This window comes from Lepidochelys olivacea (assembly GCF_965140295.1).
Source record: "Lepidochelys olivacea isolate rLepOli2 genome assembly, chromosome: 13".
NCBI lineage: Eukaryota > Metazoa > Chordata > Testudines > Cheloniidae > Lepidochelys > Lepidochelys olivacea.
In genome coordinates this window covers 35,618,079-35,640,083 of record NC_140423.1, presented here as the reverse complement: position 1 = coordinate 35,640,083, position 22,005 = coordinate 35,618,079, and the positions used below count along the sequence as shown (strand labels likewise).

The following is a 22,005-nucleotide window of genomic DNA, read 5'->3' as shown; positions in this document are numbered from 1 at the left end:
CATTCTGCCTCCAGCATCAAGGAGCATCGGTGTGCGCCCGACAGAGACCCAGCCCTTCCTTGTGCCTGGCTTTCCTGGCCAGTTAGCCACCACGAGCTACGATCCCAAGTTGCGAAACCAAGCCACACACTCAAGCTACATTCAGGACTGGTAACTATCTAGCAGCTGCAGAACATTTGATGTGTGATGTGTGTGTGTGTATACATAGGTATTAGATATTAGTTATTCGTCTTAAATCAAATTGTATTATTATAATAAACACGACATCTTGTCTTGTCCCCTGAAACGATCCTGTGTAATTTTATCTGTGTAACATTTGTGTCTGTGGCTGTTCACTGGAGAGCAGGGAACAGAGCAAAGGAAGGGCATAACTACGCTATAATCAGCTTTAAACCACGTGTGAGAAATCATCAGATTATACCTAAAATTACTTATTTGAAACCTCCCAAATATGTAAGTAAATTAGGAATGTTTAGAAAGACGTGATTAGGTTTATTTCTGTTTACTTTTTTAAGGCTTGTGGACTTCTCTGTGCTAACCCCAGATGCTTTTTGTTTGTTTGTGACCTTTAAACTGAACCCCCAAGAAAGCTATTTTGGGTGGTTAATTTTTGGAATAGCTCTTTTAAAAATCTAGAAAAAGCCTAAGTTCCAGATGTATTTTCTTTCTTTTTATTTTTAATAAAATTTACCTTTTTAAAGAACAGAATTGGCTATTTGGTGTCCTAAGAGGTTTGTGCATATTGTTTGATTAGCTGGTAGCAACAGCTAATTTTCTTTGTTTTCTTTCTCAGCTCTTCCCCATTGGGGAACAGGAGGACCTGGAGTCAGGACCCCTGGGTTATATACTGGGCTTTGGAAGGTGAGTGAGCGAGTGGTTACTACAAGGGAGCAGGAATCAGGACACCTGGGTTCTATTCTCAGCTGGGCCAGGGACTCAGACAAGTCACTTGGGCCCAGATCTCACAGATATTTAGGTGCTTAATTCCCAGTGGGAGTTATATGCCTCATTACCTTTGAGGATCTGCACCTTCACCTCTTTCTGAGCCTGTTTCTCCACCTGTAAAATGGCGACAATGATGCCTACCTATGGGCTACCCACGGAAAGGAAAATTCTGCTGTGAAATACACCAGTTTAAACCTGGAGCAACTCCACTGAAGTTAATGGGGTTATGTCAGTGTAAGTGAGAGCACAGTCTGGTAGGAAGCATGGTACACAATGGATTTTATTATTTTCCTTTGCAGATTTTGCCAAGATTTCCCACATTTATGTTACCCATAAATGTTATCCAAGTTCTGCATTGCTGATGCCTCCCACAGCCTTTGTTGACTCTGAATCTGGATCTAGATTAGGATTGTCAAAGGCATGTGTGGGAATTACGTGCCTATGGAAGTTAGGGTGCCTAGGTATTTTTGAAATCCCACTAGGTCAGTGGTTCCCAAACTTTAACAACCTGTGAACCCCTTTCACTAAAATGTCAAGTCTCACAAACCCCCTCCTAAAAATGAATATTTCCAGGGATTTTCTCCTTTACCTGAATATAAATGATAAAAGCAGTGATCTTGGAAATATAAAAATTGTTTTTATGACATGCTTATTACACACTATTTATTATTATTTATCATTACAGTATTTTTATTATGTTATGAAAATGGCAACACTCTTCCAAGATCTCACTTTCGTTGCTTGTATCACTTTGAATAAGCCTGTTATAAGACAAGGCTCCTATGTTTCATCAAGGAGTATCAGATGTGAAATAGCATGAAGGTATTTAAGAAGGCAACTCAGAGAGTTCCTCCTACACAAGCATTCAAGTCTCGAGCAATCCAGAAAAACAACGCATGTTACAACAAAGCTTAAACTTGTTCTTCATAATCATTTTAAAAACAATACTAGCTGTCTATTTAATTTTAAACATAGCAGAAAATATCCACCGCCCTTTCCATTTCTTATAAGGAGTCTTGAAGTTTAAATCTCCTCAGTGTGATAGATATGTTTGCTTTGATCTGGTTAGTTCTGGGAAGTCCAGGGGCTCAGGGCTGCTGGTCCTGTGCTGCCCGGGGTTCCCTAGAGACAGCTCTGTCTGCCATTAGGGAATATTTTCCTGAGAACTCCCTGTATCATTTTGCGAACCCCCAGGGGTTCACAAACCCGTTTGGGAACCACTGCACTAGGTGCTTTTCAGCATCTTAGGCTCCTAAACAACCTTTAGAAACTTGGCTCTCTCCTCCCAGTATCTTTCTGTATTTTCGAGTCCTGGAATTCAGAATGAGGAAAATGAGGAAAATCCAAAGTGCTATATAAATGTGAAATAGGTTTATTGATATTACACTATTTGTAAGGGATTTGGGGATCAAAATGACCCCAAAATTCCAAGGCTAAATTTTCAAAACCAGAAGCCTAAATTTAGATTCTGAAATCCTGATTTAGCCTCCTAAATAAGTGGGCTGACTTCTAGAAATGGTAAACATGTCTGCTAGGCAGTTTTGAATATCATAAAATATCAGGGTTGGAAGGGAGGTCATCTAGTCCAACCCCTTGCTCAAAGCAGGACCAATCCCCCATAGTTGCCCCACATCCCTAAATGGCCCCCTCAAGGATTGAATTCACAACCCTGGGTTTAGCAGGCCAATGCTCAAATCACTGAACTATCCCTCTCCACCATTTAGCCTGCATCTGGTCTTGATTCAGGGAAATGAGAGACGGACTGGCGTATGCTCTCAGCCAATTGCAAAAGCTGCTTTCTTTCCTGTCCCACCTACCACATCCTCTCATTTTGTTTCTGTCTCTTTCATCATCACTCACCCACGGTGGTTCCTGTTCCTGTGCTCCCAGACCGGCATGCTTGGTAAGTTGCAAGATCTTTAGTTCGTTTTGAATCCTTTGCTAATCTGAATTTAATTTTTGCCATCCACCCATGTGTTAGGTTTGGAATAAATGTTAAACTATATGTGGTGCAGAAAGGCTTTTCCTTAGGCCTTGGGGCTGTTGAATTCATAATCCATAGGCCACTCTTTTAGCTGGGGCCAAAGGCAGAGGATTAGTGGTCTGTTAAAACGGTGAGATTGTACCATTGAATTCACAGTATGTGGCCGAAACAGATTTGTTCCCTGCGTTTTAATAAATTACTATGTGTCTGTCTGCAGTGTCCTCTTCAGGCCTGCACGAAGGCACGCATGCGGTGGAAAGAGTTGGTTATCTCTCTCTCTCCCCCCCGGCATGATTTGGTGACTTGTTTCAGGGCAGGCAGGGAGTGTGCTGCAGAGCTCGGAAGCGACCCCGGGAGTTCTGACGCTTAGTTTTGCCCTTTAATCCAGTAGACTCTACTCCCAGCTCCGGGAGGGAGAGCAAAGTCCTGAGACCCGCTCCTCCTGCTATAACCAAACCATAATAAACAGCAGGAGTTTTATGTACAAGTGTGTGTCCCTTTAAGAGGAAAAGCACACGGTGGGGGAGCCGGTGAAGGCTGAACGAAGGACGTCCTTGCTGCGGCGGGGGCAGGGCTCGGGAGGTGCCTTCCGCGGTGTGTCCTAGGACTAGCAGCCTCTTTCGGGGTGCGGAATGAGCGGGGAGCGGGTTTGACTTGGGGTTCAGAAATGCTGCTGCTGGCGGCAATGGTGAAGCTGACCACTCCGTGTGTGGCGGATGTGTTGGGGAAAGGGTGGGAGCTGAACGTCGCTCCAGGCCTCAATTTTGCTCTGGCTTTTCTCCCCACTTTATAATTTGCCGGTGAAACTCCACTGAAGGAAGTATATGGAAGTTTAGTTACAAGAGAAGAAAGTTGAGTGGGCTCTGCTGGCTTTGAAACACACCGTGCAATTCAGAGGCTATCTTGAGCCCAATGTGGCTCCCGTGGTAAAACGCCTGTCTGCTTGTATAGTGCCTTTGCTGAAGCCGGGGTGCTCTCCAGACCCCATTTTAAAAATGGGTTTCATGATGGATGGGCTCAAGACTCCTGGGTTCTACCCCAGCACTGGGAGGGTAGAGGGGCCTTATGGTAGGTGAGCTGGGAGTCAGGACTCCTATTACTGGCTCTGAAGATGACCCAGGGGTGACCTTGAGCAAGCCACTTTGCCTGTGCCTCTCTGTACCTCAGTTTCCCCAACTGTACAATGTGACTAGTACTTCATAAGGAAGCATGGTGAGTCTTGATTCATTAATGATTATGCTTATAAAAACACTCCAATCTGGAATGGGAGTTACTAGAAAAAGAGCAAATTATTAAATATTGTTGTTTCTGCATCTGTTTTGACCCCTTATTAGCTACAGGTGGTTGGGTACTTCATAGCCTTTGAGCCATCCCTGTCAGCAACCTTTACCTGATCTGTAGCATCTTAAGACTCTTTGCATCTACCAAGGTAAAGGAAGCCAATCACTTTTATACAGGTCAGAAAGATACTCCTTGAGCCCAGGATCTATGAAGCCTCAAAGGATGTCAGATACAGAATGCAAACACCATAGGCTGCAAGCAGCCAGGCTTTCCCAGAAAGATTCTGTGCCTTGCTCTGGGGGGTTGGATCTGCAAATGAGGCAGTGGGATAAAGTCTGGAGGCTGATTCAGGGCAGCAATGGGTTCAATTAAGGATTATTCTAACACAGAAGATTGGAGCTACATAGGATGGGTGGCCTAACAGGCCTGTTTTCTTGGGGTCAATGTAGGATTGTTCCCTATAGTCTGCTTTCTATCCCTTTGTTCACTCTGGTTTTAAAAGCCATAAAGTCAGTCAGGAAGAGCTGAGACTAGAAGTGTAAATGCGGAAGAGGCTGAGAGGAAGGAGGACTCAGCAGTTAGGGTGCAAGCCTGGGACTTGAGAGACATGGGCTTAATTTCTGGCTCCACCACAAATTTCTTGTGTGACCATGTGCCAGTCTTAGTCTCTCTGTGCCAGATTTTTACAGGTACTTGGGCACTAAAGATACAGATAGATATGTAGTGGAATGTTCAGAAACATGTAGGTTCCTAACACCTACTGATTTCATTCTGTGTCTTTAGGTGCTCACAGACATTTTAAAAACTGGCCCAATGCCTCAATTCTTTAGCTGTAAAATTTGGAGAATAGCAGAGCCCTACATCACCAGGAAGAGATTGTGAGGTGGCGCCATGTAAGACTGACCTTAATCTGGTTATATTCATGGCTCTGCCACTTGCTGGTGATCTGGGGCAAGTCATTTGCCTCTCTGTGCCTCAGTTTCCCCATCTATACAATGGGGATGATATTGACTTCGCAGGGCAGATGAGAATTAATATTTGTAAAGCACTTGGCATTGGATTTGTTGGAGCCTAAGGGGGGGTAAGGTACCTAACTTCCTTAGGCTCCTCTGAAAGCCTCACTGTTCAACATTTTTGGAAGGAAGGAGCTAGAGAAGGACAAACAATTGTCGGGGACTTGAACCCCAGACGGCACGGTTCGTTGTCTGACCGCAGAGAGACAGGCAACACCAGCAAAGTCCAAGTATAAGCTCCTCATTGAAGAGTGCACACAACAATAGAGAGCAGCCCATCTCCAAAGAGAACCAGCTACCTCTTAGGCAAAACTAATAGGTTTTTATAGACAGGTCCGTCGTGGCACAGATTATTCATGAAATAGCCCAAACTCCGCTCCCCTTTGTTAGTTAAAAGTTCTTTATCATACACGCATGCATACCTATCCCCTATTGTATATAGCTTTTTGCAAGTCATTATGCCTCCCCAACTTTCTTACCAATCCAGTTGTCAAACAGGGGACAAGGAGTTAAGAACATACATGAAATAGAAACAGGGAGTGGAGACAGTGTGTCTCCTTCTCATTCTCAGAACGTCTGGCGCCATAATGCAGGAATGCAGGTCTCCTCCTTAATTCACTCTGTGCAACTTAACAAGCATTCTTTCATCCTGCCTATCTCATTCAGGAACTTCCCTAGCATTCCTGCATTGGCCTAACTTTGGTTCGGTTGACATAACTGCTTCATGTTAAAATTTTCCTAACACCCTCATTACTGTATTAATTTTAGAGAGTGTAGCTTCTGCATTATTCGGACTTGCTGCTTCTTACCCCTAAAGGTGGGAACATCCTGTTGTAGAAGCTTTTACACTCTTGTCTCTAATGTAACCTCTTTTCTGACATAGCTGTGGTGGAGTTGCCAGGTTTTGGTCTGTGTATCCTAAACCACTGTTTGTATCCCTTCATTTTAGGCTGAAAATGGAACTGATGAGCTGGGAGGAAACAATTGCTTTGGACCAGTGCCATGTTCCAGATACGGGGAGCAATGAGCTGGTATGAGATAGGCTTTTTACAGATGAAGGGAAATCCCTCTCCCAGGGAACTAAACTCAACATAACAGCAAAACTGTCGAAATCTAGGGGCAACTATAGTGGGTTAGGACAGGGGGGCTGGGAGTCAGGACCCCAGAGGTCTATTCCCAACTCTGGGGGAGTGTGAACTAGTGGTTAGAGCAGGGGTGGCCAACCTGAGCCTGAGAAGGAGCCAGAATTTACCAGTGTACATTGCCAAAGAGCCACAGTAATAGGTCAGCAGTCCCGCATCAGCTCCCCCCCCGCCCGGGCCTCCCAACCACTGGCAGCCCTGCAGCGCCTGCCTCTCCTCTCCTCTTCCTCTTCCCCCCCCTTCCCCCCCCAGCCAAATCAGCTGTTTCATGGCATGCAGGAAGCTCTGGGGGGGGGGGGAGGAGCGAGGGCACGGCAGGCTCGGGAAGGGGTGGAGTCGGGACAGGGCCTGTGGCAGAGCCAGGGGTTGAGCAGTGAGCACCCCCAAACATGCTGGAAAGTTGGCGCCTGTAGCTAGAGTCTGTGCCTATACAAGGAGCCGCATATTAACTTCTGAAGAGCTGCATCTGGCTCCGGAGCCACAGATTGGCCACCCCTGGGTGAGAGCAAGGGAGTCCAGTCTAGCTGTAGAGAAGGGGGACTGGGAGTCCTGGGTTTTATTTGCCTACCTCTTTTTAAGGGCTGTACCAAGACTATAATTTCCAACCTGGAGAGAGGATTCCAGAGTATTCCTGTTAGGTAGATCAGGGCAGGATTAGGCCTGTGTCACAGAGTCCCCGGGCGATGCTCTGGAACTGCTCCCTACAAAGCCAGTCAGGACTCTGGCGGAGCCTCCTCTCTCTGAGCATACTGTCTCCAGGGCAAGAAGCTTCCACAGCTTCAACCTTCCTGGGTCTGACCTAGGAGCATTCAGCATCCCCTTCCACAGCATGTGCTTCCCGCAGCGAGTCCGCTCAGGCGGGGCTCCTGGGAAAACCAGAGGGCCCTGCACCCCAACTCCGCAGTCAGACATGGCTCTCAGCCAGCCGGTAACACAGAAGGTTTATTCGTCGACAGGAACACAGCGTAGAACAGAACTTGTTAGCACACAAATCAGTGACTTTCAGCCAAGTCCATCTCCTGTGCCCCAAGCCAGCAGAGAGCAACTAGCTTCCAGCTGCCTGGCCCCTGCACTGCCCATTGCTCCTCCTCCAGCCTTTGTCTCCTTCCCAGTCCAAGAGTCACCTGGTCGCATCCCCCTCCAGGGTCTCAGGCTACGAAGGGGTGGCCATAGCATCCGTGCAGGCAGCTGGAGCAACCCCCACAAAAGTCTCACATGCTGATACCCACCACCTAGACATGGGTGCCATACACAGGGAAAGTGAGCTGCGCCCAGCATTCATGCAAAACAGTAAGACTCACATACAACATAACAAGGGGAAATCTCCACTTCATCACAGCCTGCCAGACTGTCTCCCTTCCCCCAGTTAGTGCAGGCTGAGCCGTGTCAAATCTTCAGTTCTGGCCTTTGGATTGTAGCAGATGTTTTTCAGCTCTGACTTTATCCAAGTGTCTGTTACGAGTTGTGTTGACCGATCCAGCGTTCAGCTACGATCATGGAGTGTAGTAGGAATGACTTGTGGCTTTTGGGCCTTGCTAACCTACTCGCCTGTGCGAGTCTCCAGGCCTTCACACTGGTGTTGCCTTAGTGATGTAAACATCAGGTTTTAAATCCTCAGTGTCCAGGATTGGTTCGTCTCTTTCCCCTTCCACTGCAGATAAATTAACGCTATTGGTCTGAAGCTGTTCAGGTCTCTTGCTTGAGGCCTTAACAAAATTTGAGATCCTGTCTGCTCACTGTGGACATTAAAAGGGCCATGGGATCTTTTGTTAGCATAGGTGCATAGGGAGGTTGGCCAGTTGCCTGCTAAAAAAGGATTCTCAACCTTTTTTTTTTTTTTGAGGTCCCCACAACATGTTATAAAAACTCCAGGGCCCAGCAGGGGTTGGGGGGGCTGGGCTTCAGTGGAGCGGGAGTGGCTTCTGCCCAGCAGGGCGTTAGCTCTGTGGGGCTTGAGGCTCCGAGTTTTCTGTCCTGGGCCCCAGCCAGCCTAGTGCCAGCCCTGCTTCATGGACCAGCCATGGGCCTCCAGTTGAGAACCATTGTGCTAAAATATTCCCCTCCCTTCTCCTGTTGCACTTTGCTCTGACTGTCTCTCTTCACCCTAGAAGTGACTTCGTTTTAGTCCTGCTGTCTTCCTCTCCATGTATAGTGCTAGCTCTTCCTGCCTAGATGTGCCCAGGTAGAACTGGCCTGTGGTGTGCTGGGGAATTCAGCTTAGATGGGTCCAGAAGCAACTCTGATCTCTGGTATAGCTGCAGCAGCAGGGCAGAGGAAGAGGCTTTGTGGATCATGGTCTTATGAATGTTTCTTTGCCTGTTTCAGGTGGTGGAGAGGCTGGAGACTGACACCCCAACCCTACGTAACGATTGGGGCTGAAGTGGACAAATGAAGTTACTGAATCTTGAAAATGGGCTGAAATGAAACACCCCGGAACTGAGCACCCAGGATGGTTGGGTAAGGGTCTCCCTCTGAGTAGGGACTTAAAGACTGAGTGCTTTTACAGCCTACATGAGCTGAGATAAGGATAATCAGCTCCTGTGCTTTCAGGGTTTGCTCTGATCTCTGTGAGGGTTAGTGAGGAGTAGCCAGAGGTGTGTTGCTGGAGGCAGGATGCTTGACTTGTTTTATTATTAATTATATTACACTGTTCCCTAGAGGCCCTACTGTGTTGTGGGTTGTAGAGACACTTACAGACCATCCCTGTCCCAAAGATTTTTGTTGGCTTTGTCTGCTTAGGTTATAAAGGATGGAAGACAGGAAGTATCAGCATTACAGATGGGGAACTGAGGTACAGAGAGCTGTCGGCTGAGATTTTTCAAAGGAGCCCAGTGGAGTTAGGCACCAAAATCAGAGATTTAAAAGGACTTGTTTGAGGTTCCCAGGGAGTCTGTGGCGGAGCTGAGAACTGATCCCAGATGTCCTAGTCCAGAACTTTAACCACACAACTATCTTGAGGGTGGGTGTTGAGGGCTGGCTCTCCCCTCAAGGCATTTCTTCTCGGACCCATGAGACCGCTCTGTGCTTTGCCATTGGTGGTGTCACAGCTGGGTTTGAGGGCATGGGTGGAGTCTGCCATGAGTATGTTAAGTCCATCTTTCACCTGATGACACGTGCCCTGAGCAGACCCAACTACATCAAGGATGGAGAGAAGCATTAATTCCCTCTCCCATTTTGTGCCTGCAATGAAATCTAGTAGATGGGGGTCAATATTTAAGGCCAGGAGGGAACATTATGACTATCTAGACTGACTTCCTGCATCGCAGGGGGCATAGAAAGTCACCTAGTAATTCCACTATGACTCCCTGACTCCTTCCCATTTCTAAAACAACCATTAGCCCCCCGTCTCCACGTATGCTGCTTTAAAATAGTTCCCTGCATGAGCCCTTCTTGTCCCACTGCGTCTCGAGTTAACTTCACTGCGCCATTTCCCTGGCTGGAATGGCTATGCCCTTAGAAGCTGCTCGTATGGCCTTATTGAAAAGCCAGATCTTCATAGGCCAGATGGAACCTCTAGATTGCCTAGTCTGATCTCCAGTTTAATACCAGCTGGAGAATTTCACCTAGCAATCCCACTGATTGTGTTTGCGTAAAGCATCCCTCCTAGAAAGTCTCAAATTTTTCAGCATCCTTATTAAAATTTGGACAACAGAACTGGATTCGGTATTCCAGAATTGGACTCACCAGTGCCATATACATGGGTAAAATCACCTCCCTGCTTCTACTGGCTGCTCTGCTGTTTATGCATGCGGGGATTTTATCTGTTGTCTTCTTGAGGGTGAAGTTGGGAAGCCTGGGAGCCCATGCTGGAACACGAGGAAGTTGGGTGAGGAAGCAGCTAAAATTCTCAACCACTTGAGGTTTCAGAGTCCTGGGTGGTGGTTTGCGTGTGGGAGGGGCAACCACATTGCCACTTGTAGGACTAGGAGGGGTCTGCTGTGATGAACCGCATGTTCAGTCCGTGTTTCACCTGATCTACCCTGATTGCACACATGCCCTGAGCAGACTAATGAAACAAACACCTGCAGCTGACATCTGATTTGGGGGAAAGCTGATGTTCTAATGGTCTCCAGTGGGTGAAGTCCCAGACAGTGAGAAGAATAAGTAGCAGATCCATGCAAACTCTTCAGAAACATGGATCTGGTTTTTGTGCAAATGAAGGAGGGGCATAGATGCAAGGAAAAGAGCAGTTGGTAGCTCTTCCCCCTCCCCCTTCTTCTCTCTCTCCGTTGACCTGGAAACATTTCCTCCTTGTATCTGTAGGGGCAGGAACTCTGAAAACAAAATTGGCTGGTTTCTCTTCTCCCTCCTCGCTCTGGATCCCTTATAGGAATCACAGATGTAAGTGCTGTTGGAAGTTCATATCCATCCAGTTGGTTAGCATGGCCCCATATTGGCACCCCCCGCCAATGTCACCATGGGGGCAGGTATGGGGCAAGAAAGAGGTACTGTGGCAGACACAGCAGTTAACAAATGTCTTGCATAGAGTATAACATGCGTTCCGCATACAGTGACAAACAGTCTCTGAACTAAAAAGAAAAGGAGTACTTGTGGCACCTTAGAGATATAAATAAATACATTTTGTTAGTCTCTAAGGTACCACAAGTACTCCTTTTCTTTTTGCGGATACAGACTAACATGGCTGCTACTCTGAAACCAGTCTCTGAACTGATCTTCCAAACATTGCCAGGCCGTCTTTCAGTACCTGAAGCTGCAGATGCTTTCAGAAAGCTGTATCTTTCTGCACACATGAACAGGAACTCCTTTTTGCAGGATTTTAGTAAGGAAACTGCTTAGTAAAGGTTTGCTCTTTAGAGAAATTCATGGTGTATCTCTCTAGAGAATCCTGTTGCTTTCAGAGCTGCTCATTTAAGGGAGAGTGGCCACGATGACTGTTCCTCTTGCTGCCATGAGCCATGGGCAGTGGGATTTTGTGTCATCGCAGATTAAACTTGGCCTTTCTTCACTCAGAGTGCTCTTGGATGGGTTTGGCCGTCCGTTGGCACCTTCTGAATTTTGCGGGGTCAGACACTCAAAGAGGCAGAAGGGGACTGGACTTTTAGGGAAAGAAATGGGGTTGAAAAACCACCTGCTCTGTACCTATTTCTCTGTCAACTTTAGGCAGTTGGCTACAGTAACCAGACTGTAAAATTACTATGTGAGCTGAAAGATTGCCTGAGCTGAAGCAATAGGAGCTATGCTGGCCTCAGCTGGGAGGAGTTAGTACAGTTAAGCTATCTAGTTTTCTAAGAGGCAATTGTGTGCTGCATTCTGCATCTTTAATACTGAGATTCCTTATCTTTACAGGGATGATTTGAGATGAACCTTCAAGGAAAATGTATCTTTCTCTCCACCAGCATCAACTGTAAGAGAGAATTTGGGGCCTGAAGATTAAAAGATTTGCCCTGTCTCTGATCTGTATTACAAGGACTTTTTGAAGTTATGTCCAGGAAAGGCTGTACTAAAACCAGGATAATTAAACTAGAATGGATGTGTAAGAGTTGGGTATTTTTTGTACAAACGGACAGTGGTAGAACTGAGGGGGAAATGGAGCTTTCTCAACTCTAATCCACTGGTCTGAATTCAGCCCAGGTCAGTCGTGGCTGTGGTTGGGATTTTCACAGGAGGCTTAAGGGAGTTAGATGATATGCTGTTTTAGGCACCTTTTGAAAATCCCATCCCTAATCCATTGCTATCTGAAGGCTTTTCAGTTGCCCTTTCTGTAAAGTGAGTTAGGGTTTGACCTCATGTCTGAGATACAATATCTGCCCAGATATTTTTAAAGTTCCTAGTCATTGTAATATCCATGGGCTTGTACAAAATTGAGGATCCGGATGATTATCAACATCGGTCTATTTACTGCTGGGTCCAAAATTACTTTCCACTCTTCTGTGAATTTACTGTCCCGTGTCCACTGTCTGTTTTCTACTACCAATACCGTTTAGGTTACGCTGAGATTTTCAAATGTGCTCAGGATTTGGATACTCGGTTCCCATTCAAAAAATTAATGGGAATTTAACAGGCAAATGCCATAGATTTGAAAATCCTTAACTTAAGCGTATTTAAACTATGTCTCCCTCACCCTATAGGTGCAGACTCGTCAGACACTAGCTCAGACCCTTATTTTGTGCTCCCAATGTTGGCTTCCTCTATCATTCTTTTTTCTCTCCACCCCAAATAAACAGATGTAGATCCTTTCCCACTGAGTGGGCAGCCACCACTGCAGGTCTTCTACATATTACAGTTCTTGTGCTGAACAGCTGGGAGGCAGTGAGAGAGATGGAGCTGAGCGCTAGGGCTGTGTGAACTGAATTCAGCAACGTGTGGTTTTGAGTTTAGACGGTCCTGGGTTATATGGGAGTCAGGACAGATTCTCAATGTCATGAGCAGAGATGCCATGCTGGACCCTCAAAACCAGGGCCATCCCAGAAAACGTGAGGCATTTGATCCTCAAGAGTTTGAACTAGCTTGTGGGGATTCAGCTGAACACAAGAAACAAGCATTTCCCCAAAATCATGTCTTTAAATTTAAACCAGGATGCATCTAAAAATTTTGTAATTCTCCAAAAAAATTTTGAACTCCTTATTATGGCAGAAGTTGCAGTTTTATTCTTCTAATGAGATTGCCTTTTTACTGTGTGTGACAGTCTCGCTCAATTTGATAGCATTTCCGTGTATTTGTCTGTACATGTGTAATGTGATCACTTTTGAACACTGTGCACGCCTTTCCAATTTTTCAGGGAATGTTTGAGTTTCTGAGGGCTAAGAACCTGTTTATTTGGGAGAAAATTGGAAAACAGAGAAAATGCAGAGGAGAGAGAGATGGATGGACACATGGAGCCCTTGCCAGCTGTGTAGCACAACTGCAGATCAGGCAACTCTGCAATTGACGATAGACTCAAGAATTGGTTGATGGCAGCCATTAACCCCTTCCCCCATGTCAGGGTTCCTTCCCCACTCTGAACTCTGGAGTACAGATGTGGGGATCCGCATGCATGACACCCCCTAAGCTTATTTTTACCAGTTTAGGTTAAAAACTTTCCCAAGGCACAAATTCCACCTCGTCCTTGAACAGTACGCTGCCACCACCAAGTGATTTAGACTATCAGGGAAAGGACCACTTGGAGTTCCTCTTCCCCCAAAATATCCCCCCAAGCGCTTACACCCCCTTTCCTGCGGAGGCTTGAGAATAATATCCTAACCAATTGGTTACAAAGTGAACACAGACCCAAATTCCTGAATCTTTGGACACTGAAATAAAATCAATCAGTTCTTAAAAGAAGAATTTTATTTTTAAAAAAAGAAAAGGTAAAAATCCCCTCTGTAAAATCAGGTTAGAAGATAACTGTACAGGGTAACAAAAGATGCAGAAAACACAGAGGAACCCCCTCTAGCCTTAGTTTCAAAGTTACAACAAAACAGGGATAAACCTCCCTCGAGGAAAGGGAAAATTCACAAGTTGAGAAAACAAAGATAAACTAATTCACCTTGCCTGGCTGTACTTCCAATTTCTGTAATATGAGAGACTGGTTAAGAATGGTTTGGAGGACATGGATTGATGCCCCGTCCCTCTTAGTCCCAAGAGCAAACGAACACAGAAACAAAGAACCCAAAACAAAGCCTCTCCTCCCGCCCCCAGATTTGAAAGTATCTGTTTGTCCCCATTGGTTCCTTTGGTCAGGTGCCAACCAGGTTATTTGAGCTTCTTAACCCCTTACAGGTAAGGAGGAATTTTATGCTATCCTTATGGTTATGACACCCCATAACAATGTCCCTATCTAATTTGTGTGTCCTACCAACAGAATTTAACATTTGGCACCCTGAATAGCACACAGCCCACAGTATGGGGAGGAGGGGAGAAGAACTGGGAGTGCACAGAATCTAGGGGGCAGCTGCTGGCATCGTGGGAGGTGCAGGGAGCCCCTGAATTAGAGGGAGATGGGAGGGTGGCATACAGGATGCTCATGGAGAAATGCAGAGTCCCTGATGTGTACAATAAGCTCAGCCTACAGAAGCAATGAAATGTGCAAACCACGAAGTTAAATCCAAATTAACAAAATAGTCCAATATAACAGCATCGAACCCTCCAAACCAGATGGTAAGGTTTGCAGTTATCAGGTTGTGTGGCTGATTGAATTCACGTGGAGTTATTTTATGACCTGGTCATTTTTGGGGCGGGGAATGGGGGAGGTGAGACCAGGACAAATGGGGATGTCTTGTAGCATCCTGGGAAATTGAATCTGAAATCACCCGCTGTCACATGTTCAAACCTGGCCCCTTCCAGCAGCAGCAGCTCCATCCAAAAGTTGGAGGCAGGGTCCCATTGTTTCATGTTCTCTATGTATATAAATCTCCCCACTGTATTTTCCACTGAATACATCCGATGAAGTGAGCTGTAGCTCACGAAAGCTTATGCTCAAATAAATTGGTTAGTCTCTAAGGTGCCACAAGTCCTCCTTTTCTTTTTGCGAATGCAGACTAACACAGCTGCTACTCTGAAACCTGTCAATAAAGAAATGGTTGCTCATGTATTGCCCATATCATGCAGAAGAGCACCATTTTGACATGGCTCTTAGTGGGATCCTATAGGTGCTGTTTTGATGGTTGAGAGGGCAGTGTGTGGCTGGGTGCCATTTTGATAAGGTTTTTATGGGGGACCATGGATGCAGTTTTGATGTGGGTTCGGGGGGGCGCTCTGTGTGAGTGCTATTTTGATATGCATTTCGGCTCTATGCCATTTTGATGTGGGTTAGGGAGCGGACGTATGTGTGCTGTTTTCACTGGGATCCCATTTTGATGTGGGTCAGGAGCTGGCATGTGGTGCCATGTTGATGTGGAATGGGGAGTAGGTGTGGGGGGCCATTTACACTGGGAACCCATGGGTGCCATTTTCATGTGGATCACGAGTGGGTGGGCGGGTGCCCTGTTGACGTTGTTGGGGACACTGGGGCATGGCCACTAGGTAACTCGAGGGGATGGAAGACCATGAGTGTCGATGAAGCCCCCTCGCACTAGGCCCAGGTGTCCTTGGCCCCCCCCCCCCTCCTGCCTGGAGGCACTCGCAGCAGCTCTGCGTACTAGGCCCAAGTGTCCTTGGCCCCCCCGCCTGGAGGCACACACAGCAGTTATGCTGAGAATCTGCAACAATATGTTGCAGAGTCAGACTGCCTGAAACTAAGCAAGGCCAAACAGGGGAGATATGGAAGAACAATGCTGAATAAAGCAGCTTTATGTATAGTTTAACAAATGATACAGAGAATCAGGGAACTAGCTGGGAACTGGATTGGCTGGCTATATGGATACTTGGGGCAGCTTGCTATTGGATAAGTATGCTGGGAAAAAGGATGTATAAAAGCCTGTGTAACTTCCTGTTCTGTGTGCAGGATTTGAGATTTTATTCTCCCTCTACCTTTTTGCAGCTGCAAATAAACTTTTCTGCTTCTCCACCCCGTTGTGATTATTGGGTGTAGCACACCGGGTAACGAACCAACTCAAGCTGTTGTTCAGCCTCTCGGCACTGGGTGCCGGCAACAGCTTTTGGCGTCCCTGGGTGGGCGACGAGGCTGCAATTTAGCCTTGCCCGGACCCCTCCTGGAGGTCGAGGATTGCGGCGAGAACCGACGCCCAGTGCGCACCGGTGAGTTCATCGGGGGCCTCGGAGGAGACGCGATTTGATCGACCCCAGAGGGCACAACGGTGCAACGCACTCATATAGTGGAGAAGCTGTTGTGGACGGCGGTGAAGAACCGGTCCCTTGGATAAGGTAGGAACCTTTTAAAATCCGGATTATATGCTCTGTTGGAACCTGGGGACGCCCAGAATTACCCTGTAGGTATGGGACAGGGACAGAGCTCAGGGGTTAGGGCACGGTGTACGCCCCTAGAGTGCATTCTAGCAAACTGGAAGGTATTTGGTGCGGATCCAATGACTAAGAGCAAATTAAAACGATTCTGTACAGTTGACTGGCCTCAATATCAACTAGAGGACCAGGAGTGGTGGCCACCAGGAGGGTCAATTAATTACAACACGATCCTTCAGTTACTCCTGTTCTGTCAGAGAACAAGGAAATGTAATGAACATATGTATGCGCATTTGTTTCTGACTTTATGTACTCGACCAGATATTTTACAGCACTGTAATCTGACTCCGACTGGTTCGGTAGCAGCTAATGTCAGTCCCCAGACCGCCACCCCCACTGTAATGGCAGAGCCGGTGTCCCCTTCGGCCCCCACACCCCCACCGTATAAGGGTAGGATGCCTCGGGTTACAGAGATTGCCCCCTCGGTGGGACTCTATCCTTTGCTTACCGAGACTGTTGTGGCTTGCCCAGGGGCAGACGGACGTCAGGCTACCACTATGCAAGTTTACACCCACGTGCCATTCAATCCAATAGACTTAGCAGCTTTTAAAACACAGGCTGGGGAATTCTCAACAAACGCAAGCAGGTTTATTTCAGTCTTTGAGGGGTGCCTCAGTAGTCACAAGCCGATTGAGACGACTGTAATATCCTCCTGAGAACCCTGTTGTCTGAGGTGGAGAGGGATCAGGTTACAGCTAAGGCAAGGGGAGCGTCAGCGTTCGAGCGAAAAAAAAAAAAAAGAAAGGAAGCTATCTGTCAAGTTCCTCTCCAAGTAATTGTAAGCGGCTCAGGGCATTTCTGGGTATGGCAGGCTTTTGCAGGATATGGATCCTAGAGTTTGGACTGTGGGCTAAACCCCTGTTCGACTGTGTAAAAGGAGCAGATCATGACCCCTTCTATTGGACCCCAGAGGCTGACAGGGCATTTAAAATCCTGAAAAGAAAATTGATGGAAGCCCCGGCTCTGGGCTTGCCGGATCTCTCTAAGCCGTTTCAGTTGTATGTACATGAACGAAGGGGGGTGGCCCTAGGAGTGCTCACACAGCTGTTAGGAGCATGGAGACGTCCCGTGGCTTATTTTTCTAAGCAACTGGATCAGGTTGCACAGGGTTGGCCGGCATGTTTATGGGCGGTCGCAGCTACTGCCCTATTGCTTGAGGAAGCCAAGAAGCTAACATTGGAAGGGGTTATGCAAATCTATACTCCCCATATGGTCCGAGCCTTATTGGATGCAAAGGGAGGGCTTTGGCTCACCCAGGCTCGGATTGCTCGGTACCAGGCTAAGCTGTTAGAGAACTCTGAAGTCACCTTACAGCCTTGCCCCTCCCTTAACCCAGCCACTCTCTTGCCAGAAACAGAGGAACAGAAACATGACTGTTTAGAGATCATAGATGTCCAGTACTCCAGCCGTCCAGATTTAAAGGATGTACCCCTCCCAAATGCAGATTGAGTCGTCCACTGATGGTAGCAGTACTGTAATAGATGGGCAAAGGAGGGCGGGTTATGCTGTTGTGACGCTCCATGACACTGTGGAAGCTGAAGGTTTGCCTGCTGGGACCTCTGCCCAGCTTGCCGAACTGATAGCCCTGACCCGTGCACTTGAACTGTCAAAAGGAAAGCGGGTCAACATTTTTACTGATTCAAAGTATGCTTTTGGTGTGCTGCATGCTCATGCTGGCCTATGGAAGCAAAGGGGAATGCTGACAGCCCAGGGCTCCCCAGTCAAGTACGGGCCCCAAATCCTCTGGCTCCTAGAAGCCGTACAACTTCCCTCGGAAGTGGCAGTGGTACACTGCAAAGCCCATCAAAGGGAAGATCAAGATGTGGCCAGAGGTAACGCCCGGGCAGATAGAGAGGCTAAGCATGCTGCCACCCTGCCATCCCCTCAGGCTTAGAATGCCCATATGCATGCCCTTATCCCATCAGTAGGGGAACTTCCAACCCCTCAGTACTCTGGGGAGGAGAGACAGCTAACTGACAAACTCGGTCTCCGGGAAAAGGAGGGATGGCTCCATTCCCCAGAAGGGAAGGTCCTCTTACCAAAGGGCCTAATCTGGCCAGTGCTGCAGAAACTACATCAAACCACTCATGCTGGCAGGGAAGCACTTATCCAACTAATGGGAAAATACTCTATCACTTCCGGACTCCGACCCCTGGCTGCCCAGGTACAAGCGGACTGCTTAGTCCGCCAAAAGAATAACCCCCGACCGGGACATCCTTTGCCACCAGCTGCCCTAGAACCCACTCCGGGCCCTGGACAAATGTGGCAAATAGACTTTACTGAGTTTCCCCGGACCCAAGGGTTCAAATATCTCCTTGTCATAGTGGATCGGTTCAGCGGATGGCCAGAAGCCTTCCCATGCCATAACTGCACTGCCAGAACAGTGGCCCTCAAGTTTGTTAAGGAGATCATTCCTCGCTTTGGACTCCCCTGGTGGATGGAATCTGACAATGGGACACACTTCACATCAAAAATCATTCAAAGCATCTCACATGCCTTACAGATCCCCTGGAAACTCCATACGCCCTGGAGACCGCAAACCAGTGGTGTAGTGGAGCGTACCAATCAGACCTTTAAACGGCATCTCTCAAAAGTGTGCCAAGAAGCCTCACTGCGATGGCCTGATGCTTTGCCCCTCGTCCTACTCTGTATCCGCGTTCTCCCAAAGGGTAGATTAGGGCTCAGTCCCCTTGAAATTATGTTTGGAAGGGCATGGCCTATGAATGGCACCCCGGTTCTGTCAGGGGAATGGGAGCTAGGTAATGTTTTTTTGTCTCAGTATATGTGTTCCCTGTCTGCTGTTCTCTTGTCTCTTCACAGGTATACCAAGGATTCCCAGCCTCTCCCCTTGGACTCTCCCGTCCACTCCTTACAGCCTGGTGACTCTGTGCTTGTTCGCACCTGGAAAGACGAGCCTAGGGAGGTGGTAGAATCTCCTTCCTTAGAGGTTTTTAAGGTCAGGCTTGACAAAGCCCTGGCTGGGATGATTTAACTGGGAATTGGTCCTGCTTTGAGCAGGGGGTTGGACTAGATGACCTTCTGGGGTCCCTTCCAACCCTGATATTCTATGATTCTATGATTCTCCAGGAAAAGTGGAAAGGACCCTATACCGTCCTGCTGATCTCCCATACAGCGGCAAAGATCAAGGGACACAAGAACTGGATCCATCACTCTCGTCTGAAGGCAGTACCCGCCCCCTCGTCAGCAGAACAGTGGACCGTCCAACCTGCTGACTCCTCATCTAGTGACGATCTCAGGCTAAAGCTACTGTTTAAAAGACACAAATAGCGGGCACCTTAATGCTAAAATGGGCCCACCCAGGTACTGGAGGCCCTGGGTTGGGAAGACTCTGGTGATAATTAATTGGGTAACATTGTTATTCTCTGTATTGGTATTTCCAAACTGTGCATATCGGGAGCATAACTCCTTTGTTTTGCTTGCACACCATGTTGCTACTTTAACAAACCAAACTGATTGCTGGGTATGTGCTCCAACTCCACTATCCCCCAAAATGGGAATGCCCCTTGACATGCTGCCCTTGAGCCTAGCAGAATTAGCCACCACCAAAGAGCAGGAAAGAATGGACTCGCCGTTCTGGAACAAGACCTCTTTACAGCAAGCCACCTATCAGAACCAGGAGTATTCAGTTGCAGTACTCACTGAGGGAGTGTTATGTTTTACCCGAAACCAATCTGATCATTATGGGCGTCCTGTGGGAAAAAGCTCCTGTGTTATTACACAGTGGGCTGATGGGTATTGGATAAAGACCAAGAGGGGAGGCCAGCAATGTGGGTGTAATGGTTCCTCCCCTTTTAGGGAAACTCTTACAAATAATCTTACCACAAAAAAGGGGTTTGGAAATGTAACTTGCCGTCCAGTTAATATCTCCAATGTAGCAAGCCAATGGTGGGTTTGTAGTGGTCCCTATGGCGAGTGTAATTTGAATGGCACAATTAGAAATGCCCCCACTTGTACCCAATCAGGAGGATGGGATGCCCCCCTAGGGGCATATGAACTGTTTGGAAAAGCAGCCTTAAATATCCCAGGAATCCCCTTAAGAAACAGTCCTTACTGGGCCCTACAGGGTCACTATTTTGTATGTGGCCGAAAGGCTTACAAGGTGCTGCCAGCCAACTGGACAGGTAGCTGTTATATAGCTCATGGAGTTCCTCATCTTTCCATAACTGCCACACTGCCCAAAGGAAAGATTAGAAATGCCCGAGACACCTCTGTTGAGTCACGAGAAAAGACCCTGCGGCGACTGACTAAGGCATTGGAGGGCAATATGAAGAATTCCCTCACAACCAAGAAGCTTGTAGGGTGTTCTGTACTGGGAATAGTGCCACTGTTTACCGGACCAGCCATGGCATGCATAGGCCGCTATACTATAAGGCTGCAAAAGGTACTTGAGAAAGTGGCCTTAGAGTTAGAGGACTCGGTTAGTGATTTAGGGTCAGCAGTAAAAACATTAAATAAAGAGGTACAGCAGCTCAGGACATTTTCCCTCCAAAACAGGCTGGCTTTGGACTATCTCTTGGCATCCCAAGGAGGGGTTTGTGCCCTCATCGGGCCCCGATGTTGTGTATATGTAAATGATAGCAGTTATGAGATCTATGAAAAGGTGGTACAGGCTGAGGCCCATGCCCGAACCGGAGCACAGGTTGCTTATACTGCCCCAGAGAACGATTGGTTGCAAACCTTGTTTTCAGGCTGGGGTTTGTCGTCTTGGCTTGGAGGTTTATTTAGCCTGCTATTGAAACTTCTCTTTCCTGTATTGCTTGTATTACTGGTATTATGCTGTGCAGTATCATGTGTTAGGGCCCTTTTGCAAAAGTTAATAAGTCACTCTCTTCAGGCTATTACAAAGTGCTTATGCAAAGTCCTATTGTAAAGAAATAAGTAGCCCAAGTGAGAAAACTCAGAGCCAAGGTTGTTGAGTGTTCTCAAAGGGGGGAGTTGTTGGGGACACTGGGGCATGGCCACTAGGTAACTCGAGGGGATGGAAGACCACGAGTGTCGATGAAGCCCCCTCGCACTAGGCCCAGGTGTCCTTGGCCCCCCCTCCTGGCTGGAGGCACTCGCAGCAGCTCTGCGTACTAGGCCCAAGTGTCCTTGGTACCCCTGCCTGGAGGCACACACAGCAGTTATGCTGAGAATCTGCAACAATATGTTGCAGAGTCAGACTGCCTGAAACTAAGCAAGGCCAAACAGGGGAGATATGGAAGAACAATGCTGAATAAAGCAGCTTTATGTATAGTTTAACAAATGATACAGAGAATCAGGGAACTAGCTGGGAACTGGATTGGCTGGCTATATGGATACTTGGGGCAGCTTGCTATTGGATAAGTATGCTGGGAAAAAGGATGTATAAAAGCCTGTGTAACTTCCTGCTCTGTGTGCAGGATTTGAGATTTTATTCTCCCTCTACCTTTTTGCAGCTGCAAATAAACTTTTCTGCTTCTCCACCCCGTTGTGATTATTGGGTGTAGCACACCGGGTAACGAACCAACTCAAGCTGTTGTTCAGCCTCTCGGCACTGGGTGCCGGCAACAACGTGGAAGGGGAGCAAGCATGTAGGTGCTCTGTTGAAGTGGGGCTTGGGTGCCAGCTCAGCAGCACTCTCTGCACAGGGGGCTGCCTGTCTGTGCTTGTCAGCAGGGAAGGTTGCATGCTGCTGGGGCTCAGTTTGCCATATCATGCCCCCTCCCCCGCACCTGTCACCCTCTTCCCACAGTGACTGGGCAGAAGCCAGGGAGGAACTTTCGGACCAAACCATTTCCGT

The 22,005-nt window shown here is 47.5% G+C and overlaps 1 long non-coding RNA gene across 5 annotated transcripts; it reads left to right on the top strand.

The window, feature by feature from the left end:
• The first annotated feature begins 2,631 nt into the window (after positions 1-2,631).
• Positions 2,632-21,688, top strand: LOC311529771. Of its 5 annotated transcripts, none has more exons than XR_014713868.1 (6): positions 2,632-2,848; positions 6,173-6,254; positions 8,691-8,822; positions 10,629-10,706; positions 11,673-16,127; positions 19,044-21,688. It is a non-coding gene; the product is annotated as an uncharacterized lncRNA (long non-coding RNA). The 5 variants fall into 5 exon arrangements; XR_014713869.1 differs by having other exon boundaries at positions 2,672-2,848; positions 11,673-19,179; positions 19,311-21,688; XR_014713871.1 differs by having other exon boundaries at positions 2,708-2,848; positions 11,673-21,688.
• Positions 21,689-22,005: the final 317 nt, after the last annotated feature.